This window comes from Neofelis nebulosa, chromosome 1 (genome assembly GCF_028018385.1).
Source record: "Neofelis nebulosa isolate mNeoNeb1 chromosome 1, mNeoNeb1.pri, whole genome shotgun sequence".
NCBI classification, from domain to species: domain Eukaryota; kingdom Metazoa; phylum Chordata; class Mammalia; order Carnivora; family Felidae; genus Neofelis; species Neofelis nebulosa.
In genome coordinates, this window is record NC_080782.1 from 175,618,630 (window position 1) to 175,629,994 (window position 11,365).

Here is an 11,365-nt window from a genome sequence, read left to right on the forward strand (position 1 = left end):
ACCGTGTGGAACCTGCTTGGGATTCTCTCTCTCCCTCTGTCTCTGCCCCTCCACTGCTCCCACTCTCTGTCTCTCAAAATAAATAAATAAACTTTAAATAAATAAAAATAAAAATGGAGTATGTGATAAAAATCATAATCATAATATCCAGGCACTTGAATGCAAATATTCCCAGAGTCAAATGGCTCTGGGATTTGTTTACAAAAACAAAAAACAAAAACAAAAACAGTGTAGTATGACTATATCACAGAATATCTAAATAGATCTTTATTTCTTATTTCCAACAATGCGGTAGTAACACTCACACACGTGCCTTCTGGAACATATTAGTGACAGTTTCTCTGTGCTGGAGACCTAGTAGTAGAACTCCTTCTGGGTCATAGGGTAACCACATTTTCCATTTTCATGACTGCTGCTAATTACCTCCAAAATGGCTGTCCTAAATCCCACCAGCTGTATGTTAGAGTTTTTGTTTCACTGAATTCTCCACAAACGTATGCTATGATAAGACATTTTAATTTTTACCATTCCAGTGGGTGAGAAACAGCACCTCATTTTTTAATTCGTTTGCACTTCCCAGATCCCCAGTGAGATTAAAGTTGAACACTTTCTTGTAGGTTCATTAGCCACAAAAAGCCTTTCTCCTACTAAAAAATGCCGGGGCGCCTGGGCAGCTCAGTCGGTTGAGCATCTGACTTCAGCCCAGGTCATGATCTCGCAGTCCGTGGGTTCGAGCCCCACATCAGGCTCTGTGCTGACAGCTCGGAGCCCGGAGCCTGTTTCAGATTCTGTGTCTCCCTCTCTCTCTGACCCTCCTCTGTTCATGCTCTGTCTCTCTCTGTCTCAAAAATAAATAAACATTAAAAAAAAAAAAAAGCCTACCTGTTCTGTTTGCTCATTTTTCTATTGGGATCTTTTCTAGTTCACATGACTTTGTAAGTTTTTCACATGTATGTTGCTTTTTGTGGGTTGATGCCTTTTCTATTCCTTTGCTCTCATTTTCTTTTTTTACAGTTTTGTTGAGGTATGGTAGAAAAATAAAAATTATTGTGTATATTTAGGTAGTTCAATGTGATTTTTTAAAGGGCTAGAGTGTGACAATTTAATATGCCTCTATATTGTGAAATGATCAGCACAATCAAGTTAATGCACACATCCAGTGCCTCACACAGAAGTACAGAGATTTCTTCAAGACACTGATTTCATCTCTGTTGCGTATACACCCAGAAGTACCGCTGAATCATATGGAAGCTCAAATTTTAATATTTGAGAAACTTCCATACTGTTTCCAAAATGGCTGTGCCAATTTACATTCCCACCAACAGTATACAAAGGACCCCAGAAGGAAACTCCACACACTGACCCAAACTTGTTATCGCTTATCTTTTTAAAATCTCTTATCTTTTTGATAATAGCCACCCTGACAAGTATAAGGTGGTATCTCATTGTGTTTTGATTTGCATTTCACTGATGATTCCTCATGTTGAGCGTCTTTTCCTTTATCTGTTGACCATTTGTATGTCTTCTTTTGGAAAAATGTCTGTGAAGTTCCTCTGCCCATTCTTTAGTCAGATTGCTTTGTTTTTTGCTATGGATTTGTAGGAGTTCCTTACATATTTTGGGTTTAAGCCTTTATCAGATATGCAGTTTGTAAATATTTTCTCCCATTCTGTAGGTTGTCCTTTCAGTCTGTTGATGGTTTCCTTTGCTGTGCAGAAACTTTCTAGTTTGATGTGGTCCTACTTGTCTAGGTTTGCTTTTGTGACTGTGTTTTTGTTGTCACAAAAAAAAAAAAAACAAAGAAAAACAAAAAACAAAACATTGCCAACGTCAAAGAGCTTTTTCCCATTTTCTTCTAGTAGTTTTATGATTCAGATCTTAATTTACATCTTTACTTCATTATGAGTTAGTTTTTATGCAGGGTACAAGAGCCTAAATTTCTTTCTTTCTTTTTTTTTTTTTTTTTTGGCATGAGTCTATCCAGTTTCCCCATTTTAAAGAAACTATTCTTTCTCCTATTGTGTATCTTAGCACCACTGATAAAGATTAGTTGACCATATATGTGTGGGTTTATTGCTGGGCCTTCTGTGTTGCTCCATTGGTCTATGTGTCTGATTTTAGACTAGTACCATACTGTTTTGATTACTATAGCTATGCAATAAAGAAATAAAAGGCATCCAAATCAGAAAGGAAGAAGTTAAATTGACACAATCAATCTTATACATGGAAAACCCCAAAGATTCTACCAAAAAACTATTAGAACTAATAAATTCAGTAAAGGTGCAGGATATAAAATCAATATACAAAAATTAGTTATGTTTATATACACTAACAATGGACCACCCGAAAACGAAATTAAGAAAACAATCCCATTTAAAATAGCAACAAAAAGATAAAATACTTAGTAGTAAACTGAGGAGGTGAAAGATCTGTACACTGAATACTAGCTGACACTGTTGAAAGTAACTGAAGACACAAATAAATGGAAAGATAGCTCATGCTCGCGTATTGGAAGAATTAGTATTGTTAAAATGTTCATACTACCCAAAGCAATTTATGGATTCAATAAAATTGCAATCAAAATCCCAATGGCGGGGCGCCTGGGTGGCGCAGTCGGTTAAGCGTCCGACTTCAGCCAGGTCACGATCTCACGGTCCGTGAGTTCGAGCCCCGCGTCAGGCTCTGGGCTGATGGCTCAGAGCCTGGAGCCTGTTTCCGTTCTGTGTCTCCCTCTCTCTCTGTCCCTCCCCCGTTCATGCTCTGTCTCTCTCTGTCCCAAAAATAAATAAAAGTTGAAAAAAAAAATTTAAAAAAAAAAAAAAAAAACAAAATCCCAATGGCATTTCCCATAGAAATAGAAAAAATAATTCCAGTATTTATATGGACCCACAAAAGACCCCAAATAGACAAAGCAATCTTGAGAAAGAAGAATCAAGCTGGAGGCACCACAATTCCTGCTTTCCTTTATCTCATTTTATAAGAGTTTGGGAAGGAGAAAGGAGTTAAATGCATGTAGCTGACTCACTATGTCAACTACAAGTTCTGAGCGCTCCATAATTAAGACCCTCTTCATATAAGAAGGGGGTCTGTCATATATATGGACTTATGCTCTGTCATGCATGCTGGTCTGCACATAGCTGCGGCTAGAATGTCACCGTGGCTTCTAAACTTGTCCTTCTAACATACCAACCACCATAGAACTTCTGATTTCTTCTCTCACCAAAGAGACAGGTGGAGATAATGTAATTATTCTACAAACGCACATGGAAAACGAGTAACTTCCAGGGATTTAGTATGAATTTTGTTACGATGCGTTCTTTAAAGAATTTGGGTTTTTTGTTTGTTCTATTCTTGATATGTTGGAGCACCATCCCAGAAGTCAATTGAGTACCTATTTAGGGTAATGAGAAGTATCTAGCTTGTTTTAAAACTAGGGATGGGGATGAGGGAAGATTGAGTTTAATGAGATAGTCTATCATTTCTGTAAATTTAATGAAGAGCTCTGTAGTCTAGAGTTGCCCAGATCGTTTCGTGGGGAAAACATCCCCCCATTAATTCTCAGGACCTTGTGCTTTCTTCTTCTTTTATTTTCCTGTGCTTATTGCTATGGTTTTAAAGAGTCACTTCTCGTCAAATAGGGAATTTCTTTTGGTTGTGTGACTAAATGGTGCTTAAGCGGTATGCCAATGAGACATTCATTATGCAAGGTGCTACAGCAAAGCACCCAATGACCTGTGAAGGAAACAGAACTTCATCTTTGGTATTTTAAAAGTACTTTCCAAGACAGATTATAGCAGTTCACCAAAGGGGACAAAAAAATAGTCTCACGTAGTTTTACAAGACAAAAGAATAGCAAGTATGTGCTATCTTGGCTTAAAAACACATAAGCTGCATGCCGTCTGAGTTTTTCCAAAACAAAGAGTTCCTGAACAGGTAGAAGAAAAGTTCTACAAAATGCATCAGCCAGAAGTACTGTGCTAAATTGCCCAATTACTCATGTTCTACAGAAACTTTCAAAATGCAGTTCACACCACTTGCTGAACTTGTTAGTTCATTTTCAATTGCAAGGAACAACAAAATAGTTTCTTTCCCTACTTTTGGGTGGTGAAAAATGAGTAACCTCATAAACTAGATACGTATCATTATCATTTATATCTGAGGAGGCTGCAGCCAATTATATTATTTTCTATGTTATCTGCAGGGCAACAAATAGAGGCAGGAGAAAAGTCAGCAAGCTGTTTGCACACGGGCTGACCACACTGACAGAGCACAGACCTGAGGCTTGGGGCTGAAGCAGTGAGTGGGGATTGGGTGGAAACTTATGCATGAGAAGCTCCTTGGGCTCCATTCTCTTCCAAAAGCCCATCAGCCCAGAAGGAGGCTGTGTCATAAAGGAAGGTGATAAATGTTGGCCTCAGGCATGTCACTTAACCATCTGGGAGAAGAGGGTATGATAATACATACTTCATAGGGACTCCATGAAGACTAAGAGAGAGACAATCCAGGTAATACAGACAGCACAATGCATACTTAATAGGTGCACAATGAAGCTCCTTTGAATCCCCCTTCCGTGTTACCTGTCAGATCCCAATCATTAAACTGGGTCTCATTCTCATGCTGCGATGCTACACTAAAGAGCAGGGCACACTTTTCAAACCTTTGAGTAGCTCTATATAGAGTGACTATTTCTCTGGGACTGTCATAGGCCCCATACCTGTACACCCACTAGAGTTTCTGCCAGTAAGACCTGTGGACTGTGACCAGACTTCCTTTCCCTTTCTCAAATGCTTCAGATTCTTCCTCTCAAATGGAACTTGGAAGTGTTTTCTCCCCATTGCTACAAGGCTTCTTCAAGCATAAAAGTAAATACCTGAAGACGGGGCAGCTTTCTCAAAAAAAAAAAAATTAAGACTAATGGGTGTTCATTCTAAAAGAGCAAGGATCAAAAAAAATAATAATAACTTTCAAAGCAAAACAAATGCTGTTGCTCTGTCACCATCGAAGACACCTGGGGTTTGGTTTCCTTTTAAGGTTTTTTTTTTTTTAATTCCTTTGAAATATATATAAATGTGATAGGTTTTCCCATTTAATCAGGAACGGGTCTGAGACAATGTGATAGAAAGAAACCCAGCCTTGCCTAAGCCACTGCCAGACCTACATCATGGGATCCTTTTTATTCAAATCTCTATATAGGATGACTAGAAGTGTGATTTATTAGAAAAATTAAAAGGAGATCAAAAGAAAATATTTTACCTGTTGAATTGCTAACTAGCTTTTCATCCTGAGGCTCTTTTTCTGTTTCTTCTAGATGGATCCATTGTTCAGTCTAGCCCAACTTCCAGGAAGCAGCTTTGCTTTCTCTTTCCTTAGCTAGATCTCAGAAACCTGAGAGTTTCTATCTGGGTTCCCAGTCTCAGTGTTGGCTGCTTTCTCTCTCTGCCTCCCTGGCCTTTGGTGAACCACAAGCAAGGCACCTCTTGCCACTTGCTGAGTTGCAAAGTACCTGCCATCTTCCCCCCCCCCCGCCCCCGCATCCCCCCCCCCCCCCCCCCAGCCTGCTGCACAGAGGCCGTCTAACTCCTTACTTCTGGATGCAAGATGCTAATTCCAGTCACACACTTTCCTTGCCTGGTGCAGGGACACAGTAAAACACAGTTGATTATTTTACCAAAATTCAACAGCTAGGCAAGATGTTGTTGTTGTTGTTGTTGTTGTGATCCCAAAAGAAAGATTCAACTTGCTTGACAGACCTTTGAATCTACATTTTTAAAGTCTGAATCGTCAAGGATGATGTAATCACAACTATTTCAGAAACTGTGTGGGAAATAAGTCTACATTTACTGGTTAAATATTATCTCTGATGTCCAACATTTTTTATAAATATATGAAATTTATTGTCAAATTGGTTTCCATACAACACCCAGTGCTCATCCCAACAGGTGCTTTCCTCAATACCCATCCCCCACCCCCCCTCCCTCCCACCCCCCATCAACCCTCAGTTTGTTCTCAGTTTTTAAGAGTCTCTTATGCTTTGGCTCTGTCCCACTCTAACCTCTTTTTTTTTTTTTCCTTCCCCTCCCCTATGGGTTTCTGTTAAGTTTCTCAGGATCCACATAAGAATGAAAATATATGGTATCTGTCTTTCTCTGTATGGCTTATTTCGCTTAGCATCACACTCTCCAGTTCCATCCACGTTGCTACAAAGGGCCATATTTCATTCTTTCTCATTGCCACGTAGTACTCCATTGTGTATATAAACCACAATTTCTTTATCCATTCATCAGTTGATGGACATTTAGGCTCTTTCCATAATTTGGCTATTGTTGAAAGTGCTGCTATAAACATTGGGGTACAAGTGCCCCTATGCATCAGTATTCCTGTATCCCTTGGGTAAATTCCTAGCAGTGCTACTGCTGGGTCATAGGGTAGGTCTATTTTTAATTTTTTGAGGAACCTCCACACTGTTTTCTAGAGCAGCTGCACCAGTTTGCATTCCCACCAACAGTGCAAGAAGGTTCTTGTGTCTCCACATCCTCTCCAGCATCTATAGTCTCCTGATTTGTTCATTTTGGCCACTCTGACTGGCGTGAGGTGATATCTGAGTGTGGTTTTGATTTGTATTTCCCTGATGAGGAGCGACGTTGAGCATCCAACATCTTATTTTTAAAGAGCTACTCTACTGAGCTTGGTGCTAGGGATTTACTTAATACAAATCACCTTATTGCTCACAAGGTAACATTGTTCTCAGAGGTGATTAGGTAATACATCCAATGTGTGGCCACTAGTAGGCGAAGTCTTTGAACCTAAACCAGCACATTCAGAAGCCCCCACTCAACCCCACACACCAATACCTTCTATGATAAATAATGTGCCCGTCGTTCATTTAAGAGGTTGGATAAGCTTCAAGGTTATTTCCAACTATAAGCTTATGGAGGGCCTGGCTGAAACCCTCATAGATCTCAACTCAGGAATATGCACAAAGGAATTTTGGATACATGCTTTTTGATTAGGATGATAATAATTAAAAATAAAATTGTATGAATGATCATAGGGAATACTGATTAGACCAATTTAATAAAACCCCATCACCACCCCTCTAAAGATACATTTTAGCATCTCAATGATTTAATAGAAGATTGCTATATTGCAATTCCCAGCTGCACAAAACCTATTCTCAAGCATGATCATTATAATCTCGTGCTTTATTAAACATCTGAAAGGAATGGCATAATGGTCCTTCAAGGACAGCTCCATTAGGGGAAAAAAATAGAATAATCTACAGTATAATGTGTTTAAAATGCTTTTTAAAATAGTGTTGTCATTAAGGTGATCAGCACCTGGGTTATTCTCACTGAAACAAGCCTGAGGTCTGCTGATTAAAGAGACAGCTACACCCCCTTTCCCTGACCCATTAAATGAACCAAAGATGTAATCTACACATGTCTTCCTGTGGTCTAGTTTCATTAGGATGGAAATCTTCAAAAACCAGTTCGTTATCAGTGCAATAAATAGGTTGGGAAATAGAGGAGTGGAATGACACATAGCTTTATTGACCAATAAAATTTAATTGACTATATATATTCTCACTTAGAAATTGGTCAAAATGACCCCCAAATTCAGTTTGATGCTACCAGAGCTGCCTTCAAAGGTCAGAACAAAATTTTTAAAAAGCACAAGTCCACCGTTCTTCATCTTTTCCTGGCCAAAATTATATCAGGCATTCCTTCCAAATGAAGCTTGCCTGATAGTTGATTAATATTCCCCAATCCACATCTAAGATTATAGGTGGAACTCTACTGGACTGAAAAACAAATAATAAGATTAATAAAACTTACACTTATGTTGTGACATAAAATCTACCAGCAATTTTAATGTCTGTTCCCATTTTTAAATTCTCACCTCGACAACATTATGATGCCCGTTTTTCAGATGAGGAAAATGAGGACTGAAAGATTACATGACTTGCCTGAGATGACAGAAAGCACAAATCACTAAAAAAGGATTCCCAGCCAGAACTTGGAACTGGCCCTGGGCTTTCTGTACTATGCTATCTTTTTTAAGTTAAAACTTTCCCCTTACCTGGCACTTGCCATACTGCCCAAATTCTCCAGAACATTATTACATGCTTTGTAAATGAGTCCGTAAATGGTTTGTGAAAAATGAACCTCTCACGCACAGCAGGCAGCAGGCAGTGATAACTGTTATCTGCCTGCTGTGAGACGTAGGGCAAGTTAGTAAATCTCTCTGAAACTTAACTTTCTCTTCTTAGTATCAAAATAATAACATACTTGCCTATAGAGAAACCAGGGCAATAATGCATCAGAGGACCTCTCACAGAACTTGGCACATAGGGAGTTCTCAAAACGACTTATTTAATACACATTTCAATTAGAGCATTATCAGAACCTACATGTAATTAAGCTTGGAATTGTAGCCTTTCTTTTCAAAGATGGGACTGTTGGAGGTAAAATCAGCGGAGGGCGGACTTGATGGCATGCTCATCTAGAAAATCGGAAACAGAAGAGCATTGGAAAGAGAGACGAAAAGAGACAAAGATAAAGGCTGAGGGAAATCAAAAAGGAATTTCAAGAAGACTGATGATACCTACGCACAGACAGGTATCAGCCTGCGGATGATGACTGGATGGCCCAAAGCAGATAGAACATTTATGTACTTAGTAATCTTCCTGCTAACTCTATGAGACAGCTCTTGTCGTTACTGTTCCCATTTTACAGAAGAGCAAATTGAGGGACAGAAGGTTAAGGATTTCCCCAAGGTCACACAGCCAGGAGGTGGCAGAGCTGAGATTCGAAGCCTGGCTATGTGACTCCAGAGTCTGTGCTCTGATTCCATGCTATTGTTTTCCTGGTCTAGCGGGCAAAGGCAGCTGAGCGTTAGAGTGGGCACTGAACATACTCGGTCACTCCACAAGAGGACATGGGTCTTGAAGGCAAACACCACCTGCGTGTGCCATCCTTTGGACACAGCCGTCCAGGGAAGCCGTTGGCTCAGAGCTTGGGATGACCAGAGCACAAGGCGGATGCCGCTCTTTGCATACTCACCAAGATGGCTGAGGGATCCCTTAGGGTGCATGACTGTGGCTGAAAGACACTAAATTTTCCCAGTAACGTTCTCTGCACATTGTGAGGCTCTCCCTGTCGCTAAAAAGTTCAGAGAGGCCCGGGAGAGCTGGCTGCAGTTTGCTGGGCTTCCACTTGCGTGTGACATCATTGGGGGTTTTCCTTAAGCTCTTCCCTGCCCTCCTTACTCCTGAGCAACACCGAGTCCGCTTATCTCTCAGCCTCTGCCTTGGCATCTCACCGCCTGCCTTAACCACACAGACCCTTCCAGCTGAAGCCCTTCCGTACCGGCTCTGCAGCGACAACCTGTTCAGTGCCACCGCTGCTCATGTGACCTTTAACCTCCCTGAGAACCTCTCCGTCTATAAAACCCGGTACAACAGGATCTACCTCCCGGGGTAGGTGCAGAGGTACAATGAGATTATACTTGTGAAAATGATCTGGGATTATAGAAATGTTTGTTGAATCTGGTAGCAGATATTACCTATGAACAGCTAGACTGACTGTTTCTAGACCCTCACTGTTGGTGAATCCATCTCAACTTTAGAGATGACCTATAAATCACCTGGATTAAGTAGTTTAAGAAATTGGATGTGACATCAGATATAAGGCTATCTCGTTTCAGCATACCCAACAATGGCCTGTGCTGTAGCTGCTGCTGCCGATAAAAATGCGCGCAGCCAAAATATCCTGAGCCATTATTATATGCCATTAATGTCACTTTCAGCATTGGAAAACTGCTTTTCTGTCATTTTTATGAGTAATGACTCACCTGTGCCTGGGATGTAGTTACCATCATTCACTCTTCCCATAGAAGTGGATGGTTTGGAACACACATGAGGGTTGGTATCAGAATCGGGATTCAAACTACTCTACCTGTATTGCTTAGTCAAATCAAGCCTAATCGACCAGGATTAAAATACACTTGTATCTTCAAAGCAAATACTTTTCTCGATCAGCCCAAAGGTACACCAAAGCAGGATTTTGTTTTTAATGGTCAAAGAGTCATCCCAGTTCACAAATTTAGGGATAATGAGTTCTGGCCAAATCTACGGGTAATTATGGAAAACCAAAGATGCCCATTTAGATATCAATTTCTAGGAATGAATTCATAAGAATGAAGGTAAAACCTAAATATATATACACATATATGTGTATATATATTGCTTACTCTGGAAAGGGACTTTATTTTAAAGCTAAGGAAAGGGAAGCCAGAAAAACTACCTAGCTACACAGTTGGTTAGTACAAAAACTAGCAATAAATGCAAAGTCTCTTCACCCAAGTCCAGTTTTTTTTAAGCATTATAAATCTAGAGGCACGGGGCTCCTGGGTGGCTCAATTGGTTGAGCGTCTGACTTCAGCTCAGGTCATGAACTCGCTTTCATGAGTTCGAGCCCCATGTTGGGCTCTGTGCTGACAGCTCAGAACCTGGAGCCTGCTTCTGATTCTGTGTCTCCCTCTCTCTCTCTGCCCCTCCCCTGCTTGCACTCTCTCTCTCTCTCTCTCTCTCAAAACTAAATAAAGATTAAAATAATAATAATAATAATAATAATAATAATAAATCTAGGGGCATGAAAAACTAAGGCAGTCCTATTAATTTATGAGCAACACAGCCCCTCCTACTCTCATTCTAGGGAAAGTCCAGGTAGACCTCTCTTCAAATGGAAGGATAGCCTAGGAAAGCAAATAGTCAGTAGTGGGCTGATCAAAAATTCATTTCCATTATACTAAGAATGGTTCAGATTCAAAGGGCAAAAGCATAGAGCCAACTCACTCTTTAGACCCTTCTGAAATGTTCCATTTCCCCTTCATTCAGATATACAGGTGACCAAGATATAATAATCTATGGTGCTAACTTAAGGTGGCTGAGGTCCTGGGAAAATAAATTGTTTGAAGCAATTTCCCACTAAAAAATCTAGAGTTTATTATCTCTGTCTGGCATTTATTGTCACTGACATCTGTGAAGATTTTCAGACAAGAATGTATTGTCTTCCACATCTCGCTCCAGTTCAGTGCACCATATTCCATTCAGGATTTTTTTTTTTTTTAATAAAGAACCATCTGTTTAAAATGGCTTTATTAATTCCTTTTGGTATATTTTTTGACATGTCTACAAATTACAGATCATAAATTTTCTAATAACAAATTGTTCATGGAGCTCTAGGCAGAACCTAACATGAGACTAAATATAGAAGTGGTATTTACATATGTACCCAAGTAATTCATACATAATGGAAGCCCTGTTTCCCAAGACCAGGATCACCGGTAGACAAGCTCTGATAAC